Genomic DNA, 23,583 nt, shown 5'->3' on the forward strand with positions numbered 1-23,583 from the left:
TTATTTAAAAAAAATACCTTTTTGAACTAGAAAACAAGCTTTTGGAACGGGGTGAAATGGATATGGGGGTATTGGGTAGGGAAGTATATTAATACACACATATTAATTTTAATATGTGAGTATTTATTTTTTTAAAACAATGAATTTATAGAGTTTTTAATATTACCATTATTTGAAAAATAATTTTTAAAATTAGAAAACAAACCTTTAGGGATGGGATGCAAGGGATATAGGGGCTTTCGATGGGGAAGTGTATTAATATGGTATTAACTTTCATACCTGAGTATTAAGGGCCTCATTACGATGTCGGTCGGAAAGCATTCCGACTGACCCCTTGTCGGAATCGTTTCTGACCGACTCAGATTCGGGGAGTCCGACAGACCGATTATGAAGGTTCCGAACACCGTTCGGTCAGGCTCCCATTGACTTTGATGGGAGCCTGTGTTTCAACTGACAACACAGACTCACATTGAAAAAAAGGGTGGTTGCGGAAAGCCTTGCACCCTGTGGCGGGTTTCCCATGGTGCCTGGCATCCTTTGCATGGTTGGAAAGAGGGGACCCATGGGTACCCCCAAGGGCCCCACCATGAGGCCTCCAGGTAAAGGGGGGCCTGCCAGGCGCCCCTGAAGTCAGCTTCCGACAGGCGTTCCGTGACGGACAAACCGATTTGGAAAGGCTGTCCGAATCCGACATCGTAATAGCTCAGTCGGAAACACGGTATGTAGAGCTGCACGAGTAGGCTCCGACCGACTCAGTTTCTCAGAATGTCACTCAGAATCCAGTTGGAAAGACCGAGCGGTTACCTTTCAATGTAATCGGGTGGTTGGAAATGTTTCCAAGTCGGTCGGAAGCATGGGTTACGACACGGATTCGGACAAGCCGAATGCCGTTTGGAGCCTTTTCGACCGAGTATTCATTTTTAAATCAGAAATATATTACACATTTGACATCATGCATAATTCAACTAAAAGTAGGAGCATGTAAAATTTGTAAAACATAAAAAAAATCATACACCATCAACAGTCATTCTTTCAAATATAAAAACATTTAAAATAATTTTATTGTAAAAGATAAAAGAAGTTTAATTAACATTTTTTTTATATAGTTTGTTAAAATCTGATAAAATGTTCATAAATATTTAAAAACTAACTTAATTCATAAAAATAGAACATATATTTTAAATAGTCCATAACATATATTTTTATAATTTTGAACCATTTTCCAATGGTTTCCCATTGACTTTAATGGAAAAATGGTCCTTTCTTTCTTTTTACTTTCCGGCTTCAGGTACACTGTCTTGTATCTGTTTCTACAGATTGTCGCAGTCAGGATTGCATGCAAGGAAGAGCTGTGGTCAGGTAAGACAAATAAACTATACTATTTTAGATATATTGGTAACTTAGAGCCTGGTTATGATGTCGGTTGGACTCACGTCCGACCAGCACCGTAGCGGAAGCAGGACTGCCCGACTAGAAGTCGATGGTACCACTGCCCGCATTACAATGCGACCGCCTTCAAGGCGTTCGCAATATGTCTACTTCGTATTCCAGCGTGTGCTGTGGGCTGCAGCACATGCCGCAGTACAAAATATACACATCTTACATATCCCTGCACTATGTGGCAGGCACCATACGGTGGAGTTCTGTGGGGAAGGGGACCAGGGGAAAGGGGCGATGGTGGCCCTGCTATGGGCCCCCAAGTCAGTTTCCGCCTGCCTTTTCATGGCGGAATGAGATGAAAAATACTGAACACACCTCCAATGACTCCTGGGCCCAGTAATCTCTCCTTACAATAAATGTAGCCACCACCCTTTAACACCCTGTTTCCACATCTTGATTGTACGTAGTGTGCTTGTTTTGAATTATCCATTTTCACTGTTCTGTCGAAAAAAAAGAGAAAAAATATTTTTTAGTGCAATGTACTAAAAGTGTGTTTTATTTTTGTTATGGCGATTCTGTCTGCTAAGGAAAAATTATTGGATGGTTAATTGATGCAGTCCGTTTAAGGGGAAAAAGTTAGTATTCCTGTTGGGAAAGAGAGAAAATTAAGTGCTATGCTTGTATTCTGTAGAAAGGAAGTTGCTAGGTTTGGCAGTTTATATTTTTGGAAAAAGGTTTTACCTTGTGAGTTTGTTCTCTGTTAATTTGTGTCTCAAAAATTCTGAGGTGAATTGCACTAGTTTTCGAGTCTATCTGAGTTCTTCTTTCTTGGATATCTATTTTACTTTAGAAAGAAAATGATATAATATGTTCTGCTTTTTTTACATTATTGTTTTCTTTTGTGATCAGACAAAATAACAAAAAAAATATCGAGGAGCAGAAATATCAAGTTTTAAATATCGCGATGCATAAACATGTGTAAAAATATAGTTGACAAGAATATCTATTTTAAGGTAAGTAATATCGATGTTAAAATATCTATGTTGTCAATATCGATGTTAAGAAGATCTATGTTGTTAATTTAATTTACAAAAATATAGATGTTAATAGTTGTTAATAATATCGTTTTGTAATTATTTTCATCTATTTTAGTATATATTTTAATCATATATTTTATAAATTGTTTGCATATTTATTGTTAATGTTTTTAATATAGTTTATAAGTTTTTAGTTGTTTTTAAATGTACTGTAATAGTTTATTTGTATTTCTAGTGACATAGTGGGTTGTGGGGTTTATAGGGGTACAGGGTGGGAAGTACATTAATTATTATTAATAATTAATAATTAATATTTGCTAATCATGTTAATTGTGTAATTGTTTTTAAAATTATTTTAAGCTTAAGGTATGTGTTGTGGGGCTTTTAGAGGTACAGTGTGGGAGGTGATTTAATTATACTTATTTAATAATTAATTGTTAATTATTATTATATTAATTTAATTGATAATTCATTATGTAAGTTGTGTAATTAAGAATTTCTTAAAGTTATATATTAGGTGCGGGTTGTGTTTCTAGGGGTAAAGGCTGGGAAGTAAATTAAATATAATTAATTTATTATTAGTTAATTGTTCACAATGTTTTAATTGATAATTAATTATGTAAATTATGCAACTAAGATATTTTTCAATTAAATATTAGATGCATATTTTTGGATTTGTAGAGATAAAGGGTGGAAAGATAATTAATTATAATTATTTATATATTAGTTAATTACAATCATTGTTTAATTGATAACTAATTATGTAAAATTTGTAATCAGAATAATTGAAAGATATATTTTAGGTGTGTGTTGTTTACTTTGCAGAGGTATATGGTAGGAAGTTATTTAAGTAATAATAAATGTAAAAATAGTTATGTAGTGTTTAAAAAATGCATTATTTATTATGTTGTGTGTTAATTATGTTATGCTTTTTATTTGTAAATAACATTATATTTGTTGGGTGTAATGTCTGTGAAAATATAGTGTGGTATTTTAATTATATTATTTTTTATTTTAATATAACATATGCATTAAACATTGTAATAAATATGTAATTTTTTTACTTTTAAAATATATTTATGTTTTATATATATATTTCTTTTTATTCAATGTAGTTGTTAAAATATTGTATTTGTTTAAAGCGAAATAATCTGTCTCTACTGTTGCACAGACTGGAGTGGGAATAGTAGATTTTACCCCTCCGTAAATCCAACACTTTCCTTACTATTGCATGGACTGTAGTGAGAATAGTAAATTATTACCCCTCCTGAGTCCAACCCTTTCCCAATTCTAAGTCGAAGGTGATGTGTTGGAATGTGGAAGGCTGGGTGGAGGAGACACAGGCGAAGAACAAATATTCTGGGCCTTATTATGAGTTTGGCGGTGCGGGAGCTGGACTGCCCTGCTCCTGCACCGCCAAACCTGTGTGCCCGCCGCCTGCAAGATCATTACTTTTTTCATCACTGGTGGACAGTTCTTTGGCGGTGCCTATAAAAAAGGCACCGCAATGGGACTTCCTGCAGGGCATGGACTCAGGAACTGGGGATGCATGCAGATGGGGGGGCACACCATGTGCCCCCCTGCACTCATCCCTTGGTGCAGATGCAACAGGGGGCCCTTCCTCTCGGCTACAGTTTTAATGTGTGGGCTCACCGCCATGAAAACCGTGGTAAAGAGGAAACTCATAATATGCTTGGTGGGCCGCAGCTGCCCGCCAAGCATATTGCAGCTTCAAGACAGCCGCAACACCGCCACAATTTGAGGATCCTTGACAGCAGCAGAAGTCCCATGGCAGTTCGACCGCCCTACTTGTTATAGAACCATGAGTTTGGTGGTCCGTCTGACCACTAAACTAATAATGAGGCCCATAGGTATTGTTATTGTTAATCCTTTAGATACAATACCACTGCACAACTTAGGAAGGGTGGCAAAGGAGGTGGATGCATTACTTGCTAGATGGAAGAATATGCCACTGACAATTTCTAGACATGTGAATTTGATCAAGAAGTCGATCCTCCCTAAATTGGGGTATCTTTTTTATGTTTCCCCCTCACATTGCCAAGCTTAACTATCGACAAGATTTAGGGGAAAATAACTACCTTCATATGGCCCTCTGGCGTTGCAAGGCTTGCATGGAATACGTTGAGGCATAGGCTAGAGAAGGGTGGCCTTGCTTTCCCTGACCTGAATCTGTATTGTATGGCTTTTTAGTTTAAAAACTGTAAGATGCTACTGGGTAAGCCGGATTGTTCAACCTGGGGGGGCCTATTAGCAGAAATGATTAGGGAGTCAGGAACCGCTGGGTTCCAATATAAGTTTGTCACCCTGTTTTTTTTTTTTAAGTACTATAGAAGGTCTTAAAAGCAGCAATAAGTGTTTGGTGTAGAGCCTGGAAGGTCTTGGGTATTGGCTACTATTCCGATTTTGCACCCATCTGGGATTCCCCAGGTACCCCAGACTATTTGAGGGATGGGTTTAGTCTTCCATTAAGAAGGGCTGGGATAGCTACCTGGGGGGAGCTGATGACAGCGCAAGCGGTATTACTCTGAGAAGTTTTAAGAGCCAAGACTGGTGGTTCCCTTTCAAGGTTTAAATATGTGCAGGTGTTCTGGTCTGCTGTTCCGCAGGTCATATGGTTTTTGTATGATGGACCTAGAAACTGTATGCCACCCTCACTATTTGTATTATTTATGCAGGGCTTTGCCCATATAATACTTTGGAAAATAATTGCAAATTTGTTGTTAAAAACAAAAATATGTGCAGGTGTCTTCCTTGCTTGCATGTGCAGCTCATGAGATTAGGGTGGGATTGGGAATTTGAGTCCACACTCCAGGATGTGAGACCTAAAAGTAAGGAGGTTGCCACTTGGTACTTGAAGTTTCTGGAGGCTGAGGTTAGAAAAATGATAGCGCCATATTCATTATTGGAAGGTAGCTTTTAAGGGACTGAGTTGCAAATAATATGGCAAAATTCCTTCATGTTATTGTTATCAGTGGTTAAGCTAGCTAATCTCAAGCAAAATCAGTTTTTTAACATCAATAGACTATATTGGACTCCCAAAAGATCGCAAAGTTTGTTCAGGAGCCGAGCCCCGAATGTAAAAGATGTGGCCTTTAAGAGCCAATGATGGGCACGTCTTTTACACTTGTCCTGGGATCAAGGTGTTTTGGGAGGACATTGAGAACATCCTGAAGTACATTTGGGGGTCAATATCACGTTAAATCTTGTGTTAGTTCTAATGGGTTGGACACGGCCTCACAAAGCCTCCTAAGTAGAGCAAGGAGGGGCCTCTTTTTTACCTTGTGCTTCTAGCCAGGAGGAAGATGTGTAAACGCTGGACTGATCCATCTCCTCCATGCACTACAGACTGGCTCAAAGCGGTAAGTCAGACTTTCTGTCTGGATACAGAGGGTAAGCCTGGCAGAGCGAACAAGGTATGGGCTGATTTCACTAGGTAAAGTGGAATCTTGGGTGTAGAATGGATAGAATGAGTGTTCCTATGACTACACGGAGGGCCGCTCTAGTTGGCAGACCTGTTGGATTGGCTGATGGAGTTAGGCCTAATGCAAATGCAACAAACCTGGCCTGAGTCTTGCAGATGCAATGGTGATATGGGGACATAGAATTAAAAAAAAACTGTAAAAAAATAAATAAATCCAACACTTCCCCTACTGTTGCACAAACTGCAGTGGGAATAGAAAATGTCCCCCCTCCTGAGTCCAACGCTTTCCCTACTATTGCACCAACTGGAGTGGGAATACTATATTATACCCCTCCGCAATCCAACACTTTTCCTACTGATGCAGTGACTGTAGTGGGAATAGTAATTTTCACCCCTCCTGAGTCCAACACTTTCCCTACTGTTGCAGAGATTGGCGTGGGAGTAGTATATGTATTATTCCTATGATTTTATAGTTTTGTTAATATTGTTTAAATGTATATTATTATCTGTTTCTGTGTATTTAATATGTTATATTTATTTATTGTTAATGTTTGTAACAAGTAATATATTTTTAGTAACATAGGGCCCGATTCACAAAAGTAATCTGAGACAAAATCCTAACTTTACGACTTTTGGTATTCACAAAAGGCATTTAGGAGGAGTAAAGTTAGGATTCCTAACTCTTCTACTCCTAAACTGAGACAAAATCCTAACTTTATGACTTTTGGTATTCACAAAGGGCATTTAGGAGTAGTAAAGTTAGGAATCCTAACTTTACTACTCCTAAATGCCTTTTGTGAATACCGAAAGTCGTAAAGCTAGGATCTTGTCTCAGATTACTTTTGTGAATCGTGCCCGTAATTGTTTTATATTGTTTACTTTTCTATGTTTAATTACATGGATGTGCTATTTAGAATTTATATGTCACAGTTTAAAATGTATTATTTATATATATATATATATATATATATATATATATATTTATATTCACTTAAAAAACCATAGGTTTCACACATGTTATAGTTAGGTGGATATTTCTCTCGTAAAAAACCAATGAAATTCCCCCATTATAGTTAGTTCAGATAACTATAACTCGCGCGACCGCAATCCACTGCTGATGACGTCACATATTACATCACTCATGACATGGTCAGTGGCATCACTCATGACATCATTGATGACATCATCCTTGTGATAGAGTGGCGGCCGCGCGAGTTATAGTTATCTGAACTAACTATAACGAGGGAATTTCATTGGTTTTTTACAAGAGAAATATCCACCTAACTATAACATGTGTGAAACCTGTGGTTTTTTAAGTGAATTTGCAAGGTTTTTTAAATGCTAATTCCTAACTATAACGTGTGTGAAACCTATGGTTTTTTCAGTGAATTTGTACGTTTTTTTAAATGCTAAGTTATGGATGTATTATTATTTTTTTTATATATTTATTTTACAATAAACTACGTATTATTATTTTTTTGGGGGTTTTTCACCGTGCGCGCACAGTGCGTGCACCCCCGCGATTTTTTTTTAAAAAAATTAAAATGTTTTTTTCTGCCTTCGGAGTCCTTCAGGGACCCCCTGACAAAGGCTAGGGGGTCAGGAAATCTCTACCCTGCCCCCTTTTCACGTTCGCCACCTTCCTTTTTCACTCTCGCACGGAAAACAAACAAAATGGCGGCCGACACTTCCTGATTTCTACCGATTCGAACGTTGACTAACATGTAACCACCAATCAGAATTACGCTCGCGCACGTTAGGGTGCTCGCACGGTGCGCGCACGGTGCGCGCACGGTGCGCGGCTTTAGATATGTATGTGCTTTTAACTGCAATTTTCTCAGGAACTACTGAACAGATTGACTCCATATATACAAAAGGCACATCCCTGAGCTGAGGACTACCTCTCTGCCAAATTTCAAGTAATTCTGTTCAGCCGTTCGGGCTGCACCTTGGACTAAAGGTCCCTATGGAAAATTGCATGGGAAAAATGCGTTTTGGGACCCCCCTTTTTTCTCAGCCCCCGCTTGACGAATCCCCCCGAGACTTTCAGGGTAGGAGCGGAGCGGAGCGCCCCACCTATTTTGAAAATTTCGCGAGGATTCGTCAACCGGCGCCAAAGTTATTCCAAATAGAATGTTGCGGATTTCCTATGGAAACACGGTCCTAACTATAACTGTCTACTGGCGACCGCCAGTAGATAATATATATATATATATGTATATATATATATATATATATATATATATACACACAAACACACAAGGTGGCCCCTCTTGAGGTCGGAGAAAGTACTCTCTCTCTCGTTAAGGAAGCAGCTATATTAGCATCCCACCTTCAATCTCTTCAAAGCGGCTCTACGCGTTTCAAACTTGATGTCCTTGTTCACAAGCCTGGGTGAATGAAAACAGCAACCACATTGTAGAATCACTGCTCAACTTTATTGAGTACCGCTCCAGTGGGCGTATGCTGCAAAGCAATATGGTAGTTGCAGTATGTACAGTTAATAAAACCCCAGTGGGTGTTGCCATCACTGTTCCCTAGAACGTGCGCGGGTGCGCGCGCGCGCACTGAAGACACCCTGAGCGCGCAGTGTCCCTATTGTAGCACGCACACACACAACACAGCCGTAAGACCTTTCGCACCGCCGCTTTTAAAACGGCACAAAATATGGTAATTTCCGGGTTGCAGGAGGCAGAGCTGGAGACGACGGTGAAGAGGACACAGCCGAGACAGGAAAGTGTCTCCCTTATGCCCTGTATGGTTAGGGAAGGCTCGGGTTTACGAGCAAGTGGCGCCTGCTGCATTTTTTTCTTAATAGTGCACATGTTAATCATAGGTCCATCATGCGCTGCGATTAACATGAATACTTTTAAAGGCCCACAATCTGCCCCGCAGTGCACTATTAAGAAAAGGAATGTGGCACTCTAAAGGGCGACGTGTTCTTTCAGATGATTCTGAAAAAACATGTGTTTGACTCTGTTTTCCTGTGCTAATAGTGGGCATCTGCGGGGCTGAATGTGGGCCTTTGAAATAGTTTTCATGCTAATTGCAGTGCATACGGGCGCTGCACTTAACAAGAATACTATCTCTAAGGCCCACATTCAGCCCGCACTATCAGCAAAAGGAATGCAGGGTCAAACACAATGTGTGCTTACAGAATCATCTGAAAGCACACGTCGTATTTGACCATGCAGTTCTTTAGCTAATAGTGGGCAACTGTGGGGCTAAATGTGGCCCTGTGAGATAGTATTCTTGTTAATTGCAGCGCTGGTGTGCACTGCAATTAACAAGAATACTATCTCAAAGGCCCACATTCAGCCACGCACTATTAGCAAAACGAATGCAGGGTCAAACACAACGTGTGCTTTCAGAATCACGCCATGTTTGACCCTACATTTCCTTTGTTAAATGGAGTGGTAGGTTTGTAAGGTTCAGTATGTAAGAAGTCTGATTAAGTCACTCAAGCTCATTGGCTTCATCGTCGCACATGTTTCCTTACATCACTTTTGAAGTGCTTCAGACCACCTCTCAACTCAACACCACTTTTCAGCAGCCTTCCAACGAATCAAGATTGTGCTCTAATACTTTTCAGCTGCTTCGCAGCAAAAACATAGCATCAGGCTGAGCTTCTACAAGCACGTGCTGCAACAAGCACACATGAGAACAAAACTTTTTACATGTTTAAAAGTTTACTTGGTACATTAGCTCATTCACCTATAAGTAGGGCCATGGAGACTACAAGGCATGAGAAGTTGAGAAAGTGAGGCATTTCAAATACGACATTGCATTTCTTTTGTTAAAAGTGTGTGGCTGAATGTGGGCCTTTGAGATAGTATTCTTGTTAATTGCAGTGCACACGGGCGCTGCAATTAACATGATTATCTCAAATGCCCACATTCAGCCCGCAGCTGCCCACTATTAGCAAAAGGAATGTAGCAAATGTAAAGCAAGACATGTGCTTCATAGCTGCCAAGGTTTCAGATTGCCATGTGGGACATTTTCATATGTTTCAGTGTAATATGAGTGATATTTTCTCACAAGCAAAATCAACACACTAAAATTCACGGTTTAACAACCGCCATGGGCACAAATAGCTGGGTGGCAGTGGGTGCTGTATTATTGCAAGTACGTTGCACGGTTCGTGAAAACTATCGACCATTAGAAACTGTGAGGTGGGCTCTTTTTCATGACATTTACAAAATTACTAAATCATAGGTCTTGACTAAGTTCCCCTTCATTTCCCCTTAGAGTCCACACACATATTAGGCGACATTATAGATGCATTCGTGTGCACAAAGCATAAGTAGAAACACTCATTTTGGCATAAAAATGGCCACACATTGGGAGGCATGGACGGCAAGATGTCAACAAGAAGTGCTTCATCCTGGACACAAAACTGGAATTTTTAAGTCCAACGCTGAATCCTGCAGTCCCTGCCACCTGAGTTAGGACAGAAAAGCAGAGAGCCGAAAGAGGGGGCTAATGGCAGAAACAAAGTTGTGTGAGGCCTGCACCAAGGCGCTGGTGCGGAGGCCCCCGAGGGGAAGACTCCAAAGTAGAGGCTGCGTGAAGGAGGGCTGACGCAGTGGAGGGTGGTGTCTTTTTGCGGGGGTGCCCTGAGGGGGCTGAAGAGCCCCTGACGAGAACCGGCTGCGCTGCGGTCAAGACTGGCAATTGGTCATAACATAAGGGCCTGCCTGGATCACCCCGAGGGGTTCTGGTAATTGCCAGCCGGGGGACGTGTTTGCAATGAGGCGGCATTGGAGGCAGCCGAAAACAGCCAGACTGCAGTATAAGAGGAGAGGGTGCCTGGAGGGGTTCTGCTGGTGCCACTGGTGGAGAAAGTGAGCTGTGGGGTGCAAGATTTGAGATATAGAAAGACAATACAATATTCACCAGTGCATGAATAATGTTAACTACTGTTAAATGTTGTCTCTGCCTCAGGTATAGGAATGTTACTGCAAAAGGTCAAAGGGAGCACCCCTCGCATGTTAAAGTCTTTGTTCGGTCTCCAAGGGAGGGGGCACAGAGTCAGTGACTAGTGGCCCTGTCCTCTGGCTCCGCCGGCGTTCAACTGGGGCACTGATCGCCCCACTTAAGAGCTAGCTGGATCAATAAAAATCATACACTTGTGAGTAGATATAGATTAGGTTGAAGTTGAGAATGTTTTCAACTCCAAGGCGTGTTTTTTCTCTAAATACCATGAGCTTAAGTATGCATATTTATTAAAAGCATGCATCTTAAAAGCCAGCACACTTACCAACAAGCACCAACGCGCCTATTTTACCAGAGCTTTGCCCTCTTTCAAATCATAGAAACCAGAGTCCTCATGGCCACAACAAATGACTGTTACATCAACGAGGACATTGTTCCATGTTGGAGGTGAAACAAAATTAGTGAACACCTACTCAACAGGAAAAGTGAAGAAATGGCAAAGAGGAGAGAGAGAGAATGTAGAGGGGAGGAAAAAGGTAAAGGGGAGGGAGGGGTGAAGGAGAAAAGAGGCAGAGAGAACTATCCCCAGTATCAAGGATCCAATCCCGAAGGGGAGGACTCAATGTAGCCTCTTGTTGGCCCTCACACACCCCGAAGGATGTCTTGCTTCATCATCTGGCTTTTTATTGCTCCTCGTCGGGCCGGCGCTGCAATGCCCGACGGTCCCCCGAAGGGTCTCTTTATCGGAGGTCTTTTAAAGAGAAAAGCCGATAGGTGAGTGAGAGTGTGTGGGATAAAATGGTGGTGGATCCAAGAGACAGATGGTTGCGTGCGTGCAAAGTGTGTGAATAAAATTACCTAGGGGTGTCCAAATACGCTATTTTAATGTTACAGAAACCCTGGTAAAGTAAAAAGACCGGTAGGTCAGGGAGTCACTAGTGAGCGCAAGGTGCTCATGTGACTCATAAAAAAGTCGACATGTTTCACGCCTGCTTAGCCTGTGAAGGTCAGTGGCGTTTCTTCAGGACCTAGCTATGTGAAGGGATGTGCACGATACAGACGGGGGTTCCAGGAATTGGAAGGGTAACCCGCGTAAAAGAAAGGTAGTGTATGGTACAGAACTGCGGGGTGCAATGACCTAATCAGCAGTGTGAGTCTAAGAATGATCTCTTCAGAACGTACCGAACTTGTGTTACCCTCGTTAGTATTAGTGAGGGCTTCCTAGGTATTGCCGTTGGCTGCCCGCGCCCTATTTGGGTTGCGTCAGGGGCCGGCTCATTCAGCACCTACCCTCTGCCAGCGGCTGCCCCTACAGGCAGCCGCTGGCAGAGGGTAGGTGCTGAATGAGCCGGCCCCCTACAGGCAGCCCCTACAGGCAGCTGCTGGCAGAGGGTAGGTGCTGAATGAGCCGGCCTCCGACGCAACCCAAATAGGGCGCGGGCAGCCAACGGCAATACCTAGGAAGCCCTCACTAATACTAACGAGGGTAACACAAGTTCGGTACGTTCTGAAGAGATCATTCTTAGACTCACACTGCTGATTAGGTCATTGCACCCCGCAGTTCTGTACCATACACTACCTTTCTTTTACGCGGGAAGAAAGGTGTGTGACATTTCTATTCTTAAGTCCGATGCAGCTCAATATTTTGCTTCCCAACAACCTTTTGATCCATAACCAATATAACAGTGAATTAATTAACATAGTCTGTAATCCCTAGTAGCACTGCACCTTAACTGTAGCACTTGTGATTTCACATCTGATTTTAGTGTGTGTTGCCTTTGTATACTTTACAAAGCTTGTATTGCATTTTATGATGTTTCCTTTTTATATAAAATTGTTCTGAAATTAAAAAAGGCATCTACATAACACTTCAAGCATACTGAATAGTGACCAATTCCTTTACAATAAAAGGTGTTGCAGGATTTTCTTTGAAAAAGACGTCTTCAAATCTACCTTCAATAACCACTGTTCAACTACTAACACTTGAACATGAGTGATCACTGGTACTGTAAATGTACAGATTCAAGAAGAATCAAAATTAAGCAAAACAAACTAATATAAACAGAAGACTACATTAAATCACAATAGAGTCTTTCCTTTCTGAAATCCGCCACTCTTTCAGCCTTTTCCATTTTAATGGGATCAAGTCCAACAAATACATTTTCTTGATAGTGACTCGGGACAGAATTGTGTCAAAGGTAATTTGCTGTATAATTACTTGAAAGGGTGTTATAACTTTAACCAAACACTGTGTAAGGCAACTCATTGACAAGCTGGGTGATGCTGGGTCAGTCTCCTTGTAATTACTATGCACTGCTTTGGCATTGCAAGCCAATGCGCGGTAGAGTATTGTAATACGTTTTTATGCAACTCATTGTTTAAGCTCAGTAGTTTGAGGAGCCGGAAAATAAGAAAAGGCGCCGGGGTCATTGTGAGGCTAGACCCAGTGCTTGCACTTTGTGTGATCTTGTATAGGCTCCCAACATTTTACCACCCTATGAACAGTGCTTGAGTTGAGGATCTTTAGTAAAATCTTAAGGTACCTTCGTTGGAGTCTTGTGCTTTTCTAAACCCAAACTGTACTTGCCTGTGTATCCAATTCATGTCATGGCGTGTGTATCTAAATTGAACACCTGCCTTTATACCCTTGGTGGTACAGGTGTGGAAATGCACCGTCCTTTCACTTTTTAAAGCAAATATTTGGAGTGATATTTGGTGCTGCACCCACACCTGGTTTCCGCTGCACATAGCCTGGGCTGCAGTGCACAGAGACCTTACACTGCCGCACACAGAGGAAAAAAATTAGAGGGAACATTGGTTGCCATGTCCATTAATTTCACGTGCGAGCACCCTAACGTGCGCGAGCGTAATTCTGATTGGTGGTTACATGTTAGTCAACGTTCAAATCGGTCGAAATCAGGAAGTGTCGGCCGCCATTTTGTTTGTTTTCAGTGCGAGAGTGAAAAAGGAAGGTGGCGAACGTGAAAAGGGGCAGGGTAGAGAGTTCCTGACCCCCTAGCCTTTGTCAGGGGGTCCCTGAAGGACCCCGAAGGCAGAAAAAAACATTTTATTTTTATGTTTTTTTAAATCGCGGGGGTGCGCGCACAGTGAAAAACCAAAAAAAAAAAAATGTTTTAATACGTAGTTTATTGTAAAATAGATATATAAAAAAAATAATAATACATACATTACTTAGCGCTTAAAAAAACGTGCAAATTCACTGATAAAAACAATAGGTTTCACACACGTTATAGTTAGGAATTAGCATTTAAAAAACCTTGCAAATTCACTTAAAAAACCATAGGTTTCACACATGTTATAGTTAGGTGGATATTTCACTCGTAAAAAACCAATGAAATTCCCCCGTTATAGTTACTTCAGATAACTATAACTCGCGCGACCGCCACTCTATCACAAGGATGATGTCATCAGTGATGTCAAGAGTGATGCCACTGACCATGTCATGAGTGATGTAATATGTGACGTCATGAGCAGAGGATTGCGGGCGCGCGAGTTATAGTTATCTGAAATACAGGACAGACAGACTGTACCCACCAACAACACATGCTCGTTCGTTGCGCAGCTGCGTCATCATTTCAGGCATCCTGCTACGCCTCATGATGTAGGCATCGTGTGCTGATCCTGGAAAACGAGCACAGACATGTGAAATCACCATGTTGGACAGACACACCACAAGGGCATTGATGGAGTGGTAGTGCTTGCGATTCCTGTACGCTACCTCCTGTGCCTGTGGTGGTACCAAAGCCACATGTGTCCCATCTATGGACCCAATGACACGGGGCATCCCTCCCAGGGCATAGAATCCACGCTTGACCCCAGTCAACATTTCAGGGGTAGGGAAATGGATGAAGTCATCCAGGTGAATCAACATGGCCTCTAAGAAATCATGCAGCACACGGCAGAACATGCTCTGGGACATGCCACCAACATGAGCTATGGTATTTTGAAAGGTACCCGTGGCAAGAAAATTTAGTGCTGCCATTACCTTCAGCTTGGGTGTCAGTGCCGTAGGATACCTGTGCAGCGGTTGCAGGTGTGGTGCCAGTCTCGCCGTCAACTCCAGAATCAACGGTTGGGGGAAGCCGTAGCACCGGATACAGTCATTCTCCCGCATGGCAGCCAAGTCCGGAATTGGTCGGGGAAGAGGCGGCGCTCTGCAGTAATTTGGAAGTGACAAGGACGAGTGAGTGCACCACAACAACAATTTATTTGTACTGAGCACATGTTAATCTGTCAATACACATATGCTACATACGGAGTCAGGTATGTGCCACATGCCCTGGACACGTATGGCTGCCAGGTGACACTCCTACCAAGACCCAGCTACACACGGAGATTGTGAACCTCCACATGCCATGGCATGGGATTAGCAGTGTCCCAGTGTAAGTGAACAGCCAGACGCAAGACAGGAGTGACATACATCCACACATCAGCAGAAGTAGGATGTCGATTGCAGAGACTGGTAGCGGAACACTAGAGCCACAGGTCACATGACATTACACTAGGACAGCCCACACACCTTGCCATGAAGGTGTACATGTGATGACTCACCACACATTCATAGAGAGGATGCAGACATGTCCTTGTTACGCTACTCCGTGTCCCATGCATACATACGCACCTCACATCTGATACCACATGTGGCATGGTGTGTGGAACAGTGTGCCATGTCAATCTACACACACACACATGTTGGTTGCTGCAACAGCTGCTGCTTTTGAGGGAGCTCCAACATCAACCTAATGGGAACCCCCCACACATACATGACATAGTCACATCGTGCACCGTGGGTGGTGACATGTCTGGTGTGGTAACCCCTGTACCGGGCCTCAGGGGACACTTGCGTGTGTTGTTGTCCGTGCCATGCCAGTGACGCTCATCCCAAGTGTGCAGTACGACATGCACACATGTCAAAGGAGTTAAGGGCATGCCTGGCACACATTGCACCGTCACACATAACATCTGTACACATCTCATCATACATCTGGTGCCTTCTCGACTCAGGAGTAATGTGCCACATCACAGCCTTTCACACCTGTGCCCCACACATGTAGTACTGCCCAGACAATGCCTTGATGTCCATCCATGGACAAGTATGTCAGCCCTATTCCTTCCTGTGTGCTGCCTGTCACCACTGTGATGTGTGAAAAGCACCGTACTTTCGCAAAGAGGGCCTGTGTACGTTCCCGTATCACTATGGGACTGCTGCCGTATGTGTACCCATAGTGATAGTGAGTGTACAGGCGTGTGTACGCTCCGTACCACTATGGGTGTTCTCGCGTATGCGTACTCATAGTGATAGTGAGCGTACAGGCGTGTGTACGCTCCGTCTCACTATGGGTGTTCTCGCGTATGCGTACTCATAGTGATAGTGAGCGTACAGGCGTGTGTACGCTCCGTCTCACTATGGGTGTTCTCGCGTATGCGTACTCATAGTGATAGTGAGCGTACAGGCGTGTGTACGCTCCGTACCACTATGGGTGTTCTCGCGTATGCGTACTCATAGTGATAGTGAGCGTACAGGCGTGTGTACGCTCCGTACCACTATGGGTGTTCTCGCGTATGCGTACTCATAGTGATAGTGAGCGTACAGGCGTGTGTACGCTCCGTACCACTATGGGTGTTCTCACGTATGCGTACTCATAGTGATAGTGAGCGTACAGGCGTGTGTACGCTCCGTACCACCATGAGTACGCATACGCGAGAACAGCCATAGTGGTACGGACCGTACACGCATGCGTACGTTCACTATCACTATGGGTGTTCTCGCGTATGCGTACTCATGGTGGTACGGAGCGTACACACGCCTGTACGCTCACTATCACTATGAGTACGCATACGCGAGAACAGCCATAGTGGTACGGACCGTACACGCGTGCGTACGTTCACTATCACTATGGGTGTTCTCGCGTATGCGTACTCATGGTGGTACGGAGCGTACACACGCCTGTACGCTCACTATCACTATGAGTACGCATACGCGAGAACACCCATAGTGATAGTGAACGTACGCACGCGTGTACGGTCCGTACGACTATGGGTGTTCTCGCGAATGCGTATTCATAGTGATAGTGAGCGTACAGGCGTGTGTACGCTCCGTACCACCATGAGTACGCATACGCGAGAACAGCCATAGTGGTACGGAGCGTACACACGCCTGTACGGGCCGTTGATATGCATTTGGGGTGCCCTAGGGCCCCGGAACGCACCGTACCTGTGTGTGAAGCTCCAAATTACATAGGGGACACATGAGGGACAAGTATAAAGGCCTACATGCATGCTGGTTGTCATGGAGACCAAGTTTAAAGTTTGAATTTGTTCTGGAAGGTGCACAGCAGAAGTCAGTTGGAATGAATCTACTTTGTTGCAATGTGTTTGTGGGGTTGACATCATGCTGAAGAAAAAACACAATTAGAACCCACTGACTGTGCTAGGTTTGAAGGGATTGGAGGAAACATAGGATGCAAATGTGAGTGACCAATCACTCTGTACTCCTGTGCATGAAACAGGCCAGCAAGGCAGATATAAGGCAGCCAGGTCCCATGAGGGAGCACTTGCCTGCACATCTTTGTATTCCACGACCCAGCTGCTGCTACTGATTCCCTGGAACCATGTCAAGGTCTGTGGAGAGGTCACAGCCCTTCACCCTGGAGGAGAACCTGGCTTTGCTGGATGTGATCCTCCCACAGTACCCCATGCTGTATGGGCGACCAGGGTATCAGGTGAGTGCAGAGTCCAGCAGCACAGACTGTGTCCCTTTTTTGTGAGTGTGACTTCTGGCATTGTGTCCAGGTGTGGCACACATGCTATGTACTGTAGGGGGGGTCCCGGGGGGGGAATGCCTGATGTCTCCCAGCCAGTGCATGCTGTGGTGCATGTCTGCCGTCCTCACTTGCATTGTGTTAACTGTGACAATCACTGCATGGTGCATGCCACATTCTGCCTGTCTTGTCCTCCAGGGAATGTAGCCTCTACAGTCCTCATGTGATTATGTGGTCAGCCCAGTGTGACAGGTGACTGTACCCACAGATGTGTGTTAGTTCTGTGTACCTGTGCTGAGAGTGTCCACATGATGTGTTCGTACCCTGGACATCGGTGTGTGTGTAAGTCCCCTGTCATGTGGGTGGGTGCATATGTGGGGTGTGGCACCCGGGCTGCATGAGGGATGGATATACCCTGCCCATGTGATGTGAGCAGGGAGCAGTGCTGTGTGTCTGACGTGCAGAGCCAGCCCCACACCTGTGAGCCCCCCCGTCTAGTGGCACATGTGCAGAGTGAGTTTTGTCGCAGCATTTGGCAATGGAAGGTGAATGTCCTGTGCCTGTGTGTGTCTGTGTACTCTGCTGCGGTAGCGTCAGTGGCCTGTGGCATGTGACTGCTTAGAGGTGCTGCACATTATCCTGGTGTACCTTGTGATGCACAGTGTGTGCCTGGATCATTGATTGTGTCGTAGCCCTCATTCCACCTGTGTACTTTCAACGGCACGTACTGCTTTTGCCCTTCCCCAGAGGATCATGTCCCTATGACAAAGGTGCAATGCGTTGGATGCATACTATGCCTTGTTGTACACAGCACATTTGTTCTAACATGTCTCTCTGTGACATGTGCCTGGTGTATTGATGTAGTGTCACTTGTTCATCCTCACAGGTAGGCACCTCTGCCAAGAAGCAGATATGGCTGACCGCCGTCAGTGCCGTGAGGAGTGCGGATGGTCGGAAGCGGCGCCTGTCCCAGGTGAGGAAACGCTGGCAGGATATCCGGTGCTGGACGCGGAGGATCACACAGGTCCTGCTGGGGGACTCACCTGAGACCCATAAGAACCGGGGGCGCCGCCGTCTGACCCACATCCACAAGCGTGTGCTGGCGGTGGTATTTCCAGACTTGGAGAGGCGCTTACAGGAGAAGCAGCAGCAGGAAGGGGGTAGGTACATGTGTGTTTGTTGTGTGTCACCAGCATTTGTAAGTGCACAGTTGCATGGATTCACTGCCAGGGTTTAAAGGTGCTGTGCAGATCCAGTTACCCACAGTATAGCTGTGCTCTCCTGCCACCCTTCCCCTCCTTGCAATGTGTTCCCTGGTCTGTGTGTAGTCACTCCTTCACAAGGTAATGTAGGCTGGCGCTTTCTCCACGTGAACTATGCCTGTAGCATCATGTGTGGGGGTGGTGTGTAACAGGTTTGGGGACCTTGCCTGTGCCCTGTCCAGTTCAGTACATGTGGGTTCCATGTCAGTTGGCACTGATGCTGAGTCCAGACATGGGAGTTAGTCTCTCAAGTGTCATGCCTTACAGCGCGCATGTCCTATGTTGTTGCCTGAGACATGATGTGCATGAGTGTGCGATACGCATAGTGCAGGGATGGTGGCGTGTGTTGCAGTCATTCCCATTCAGGACCATGGAGTTGTGTGGCCACTACTGTCCCCTGGGGCATATTTTCATAGGTGTCATGTGTGTCATCACAAAACGTGGACACTCTCAGTGTCTACAGCATAGGTTGTGCTCTGTGCCATTGTCCCCTGGCACCATGTATATTGACATGAAATGTAGTACAAGTGTCCACTGTACAGCCTGACCTGATTTCCCTTGTTCATAGTCACAGTGGCCAGTGCCTGTGTTTCTTGTTACAATCATCTGATGATGGCCATTTGTACATGATTCTTTGGACAGGCGCACCTAGGGAATTTGGCGTCCAATCTTGCATTTATGCAGCCCCTGTGTATTTCACCCAGACTAAGAGATGTAAGTGCTTCCTGTGTGTCAACAAATTGTCTCATGTAGGGGGTGGTTGGTGCGGGCAAAGCCTACATGTCAAAACCTGAACTCTCCTTGCTAGGTCTGGCCAGTGTGTGATGTTTGTCTGGACATACACTCAAGGTGCAGTGAGCCAGTCATGTTGGGCATGTTTTCAGTATTACCTATGCAGCATGTGCCTCTGGTTCATGGTTATGGTCCCTGCTCATCCCTATTTTCGGCAACGCTGTGTGATGCAGATGCAGTGCTGGATTGTCCCCAGGGCCTGGCTCCTATGACAAACTCCATTTCATGTCATTTGCTATTGTGTCATGCTCTCCATGGAGTTTTCAGTGGCATGGTGGGTGAACCAACTGTGTGTTGCATGCCCTACAGCTGTACCTTGTTTTGTAGATGTTACTGATCTTTCTTTGCAGGCTATGCACTGTAACCTATGTAGATTGGACTCATGTGACATATGTATACAGGTGTGTGATTAATTGCTGTCTCTTCACCTTGCCCACAGCATCGTCGGGGGACACGGAGGGAGACATGAGCACAGACGGAGCGGAGGGGCCGAGCACCAGTGCCAGCGTTGACATCGTGGCTGGCACATTGAGTTGTACTGAGGCGGAGAAGAGTGAGGCCGAGGACCTGTCCACTGGCACAACTGAATATGAAGCTGACGGGTCCGAGGATGATCTCTCCGAGTGGGCGGAGGCTGCACCACCAGCTGACAGCGCCACAACATCACACCCCGCCCCCTCCATTGCCATCAGCCGCCTCCCACTTGCTCGTGTCCCTTCCCAGCGTGCCCGGTCACCACATGTCTCCTTCCTGCCAGGCACCGCACCCCCTGCCCCTGTCTCCACTGCTGCCGCCAATGCCGAGTCTGTGGACATCCAGCGGCAGTTGCAGATTGGTCAGGCTGCGATCCTTAATGTCCTCCATGGCCACAGCCAAGTGCTGCACAACATGGAGGCATACTTGGAGGGCATTTTTTCATCGCAGGCTGACCAACGCCAGTTGCTGAGGTCCATAGACTCGACACTGACTGCAGCAGTGGGTCTCCTGCAGCGGTACGTCCCACCCACTACCCCTGCCCCATCCACACTTCCCACTCCCATGCCTGTCCCACGTACACCCAGACGTCAGCATGCACCCACCACAACAGACACAGGCACCACACCAGCAGGGAAGGTCATACGCACACCTCCTGGCACGCACACACAGGGTGAAGTAGGCACACCCACTGGGTCGGGGAGCAAACGTAAGTCATGCAGCCAGAGTGGGAGTCCGCATTCCACCCAATCCACTCCCTCCAAATCCCCTCCCCTCAGCTCCCCTGGCCACATTTCCAGCAAGGACTCCTTCAAGGCCGCTCTGTCCCTGAGCCCCACTGTGACACCACCCCGCAAGCGGTCAAGGGAGTCCCCGGTCAGGGTGGTTGAGTCCCCCCCCCTGTCCACACCCTCCCCCTGTGGCGCTGCGACCCATCCCTCCACCCCCCCCTCCTTGGGGCCTGTGGTTCCTTCGGGTGCAGGGGAGATGCTGGAGGACCTTGCAAAGGTGTGCAGCGCCATCCTGGACTCCGCCTTTGGCCCTGACCCACCCCCTGTGGTGGAGTCCTCCATCCCTGCACCCGCGATGCCTACCCTTCGCCCTCATGTCCCTGCGGTGCCTGGTCCTTCCCCCCCACATGATGCCCTCCCCGCTCTGGAAGACGATGGAGTCTGACTGTGCAGGCAAGCTAGGGGACACGCGTCCCACTGTGTCCCCCACCTGGATTGGAACTTTGGTTTGCCCTATGGGCATAGTACTTTTTGAACTTTGAAGTGAAAAACATATGTTTTGGATGCTGATTAAAGCAATTTATTTTTCCTTTGTACACTACTGTCTGTCTGGTATTGCTGTTGGTGGGGCTGCTACATGATTTTGGGTGGTGATCATGTGTTGGGTGTGTGGGAAATGTAGTAGTGTGCTGGTCATAGGGGGGACCCTGGTATCTGTGTGCCATCACAAGGTGTTAGCTAAGTTTCTTTGTTCGTGTAAGCAGTTACTGCATGGTGAAATTGTCCCACGGTGTGTTCCTTCCTCTGTGTACCCTGACATCTTCCCTGCAGGGTGTTTCCAATATGTTGTGCTGAGCTGTGTCTACATTAGCTGGGTGTGTGACGGACCCCTTCAACTTTGGCCATGCATGCAGAGCGATGTCTCCAGCTGCATCATTCGTGGCATCCTTGGTGATCACTGTACTTGTGTATGTAGTCTGTTGACATGACTTCATGTGGACATGTTCCCTTTTAGGCAGTATGCATGTGTGTACTCCCAGCCTCGCACACATGTGTTACATGTACTGCAGGGTCTTTGTGCACCTAACTGACAATTGTGGCCATTGGATCTGTGGGTACTCCACCCTTTTTCTTTCCATGGGCACTGCTGGGGACCTCTGCACACACCCCTCCTGCGTCTGGGCACTGCTGGGAGTGATAGGCACCCACCCCTCCTGTGTCTGGGCACTGCTGGGAGGACTCTGCACACACCCCTCCTGCGTCTGGGCACTGCTGGGAGTGATAGGCACCCACCCCTCCTGTGTCTGGGCACTGCTGGGAGGACTCTGCACACACCCCTCCTGCGTCTGGGCCCTGCTGGGAGTGATAGGCACCCACCCCTCCTGTGTTTGGGCACTGCTGGGAGGACTCTGCACACAACCCTCCTGCGTCTGGGCACTGCTGGGAGGACTCTGCACACACCCCTCCTGTGTCTGGGCACTGCTGGGAGGACTCTGCACCCACCCCTCCTGTGTCTGGGCACTGCTGGGAGTGTTAGGCACCCACCCCTCCTGTGTCTGGGCACTGCTGTGAGGACTCTGCACCCACCCCTCCTGTCTCTGGGCACTGCTGGGAGGACTCTGCACACACCCCTCCAGTGTCTGGGCACTGCTGGGAGGACTCTGCACACACCCCTCCTGTGTCTGGGCACTGCTGGGAGGACTCTGCACACACCCCTCCTGTCTCTGGGCACTGCTGGGAGTGTTAGGCACCCACCCCTCCTGTGTCTGGGCACTGCTGGGAGGACTCTGCACACACCCCTCCTATTTCAGGATATGTACGCTTAGAACATACATGTGTGTGGGTTCGCTCCATGCATACGCGGGTGAGGGTTCGGGTCATACTTACACTGTTGGGGTGGGGGTACGCTCCATACGTACGCGGGTGAGGGTACGGGTCGTACTTTCACTGTTGGGGTGGGGGGTACGCTCCATACGTATGCGGGTGGGGGTACGGGTCGTACTTACACTGTTGGCAGGGGGGGTACGCTCCATACGTACGTGGGTGGGGGTACAGGTCGTACTTACACTCTTGGGGTGGGGGGTACGCTCCATGCATACGCGGGTGGGGTAACGGTCCGTACGTACACTGTTGGGGTGGGGGGTACGCTCCATACGTATACGGGTGAGGGTACGGGTCGTACATACACTGTTGGGGTGGGGGGTACGCTCCATACGTACGCGGGTGAGGGTACGGGTCGTACTTACACTGTTGGCAGGGGGGTACGCTCCATACTTCCGTGGGTGAGGGTACGGGTCGTACTTACACTGTTGGGGTGGGGGGTACGCTCCATATGTACGCGGGTGGGGGTACGGGTCGTACTTACACTGTTGGCAGGGGGGGTACGCTCCATACGTACGCGGGTGGGGGTACGGGTCGTACTTACACTGTTGGGGTGGGGGGTACGCTCCATACGTACACGGGTGGGGGTACGGGTCATACTTACACTGTTGGGGTGGGGGGTACGCTCCATACGTACGCGGGTGGGGGTACGGGTCATACTTACACTGTTGGGGTGGGGGGTACGCTCCATACGTACGCGGGTGGGGGTACGGGTCGTACTTACACTGTTGGGGTGGGGGGTACGCTCCATACGTATGCGGGTGGGGGTACGGGTCGTACTTACACTGTTGGGGTGGGGGGTACGCTCCATACGTACGCGGGTGGGGGTACGGGTCGTACTTACACTGTTGGGGTGGGGGGTACGCT

Source organism: Triturus cristatus, chromosome 2_1, assembly GCF_964204655.1.
Source record: "Triturus cristatus chromosome 2_1, aTriCri1.1, whole genome shotgun sequence".
Lineage (NCBI taxonomy): Eukaryota > Metazoa > Chordata > Amphibia > Caudata > Salamandridae > Triturus > Triturus cristatus.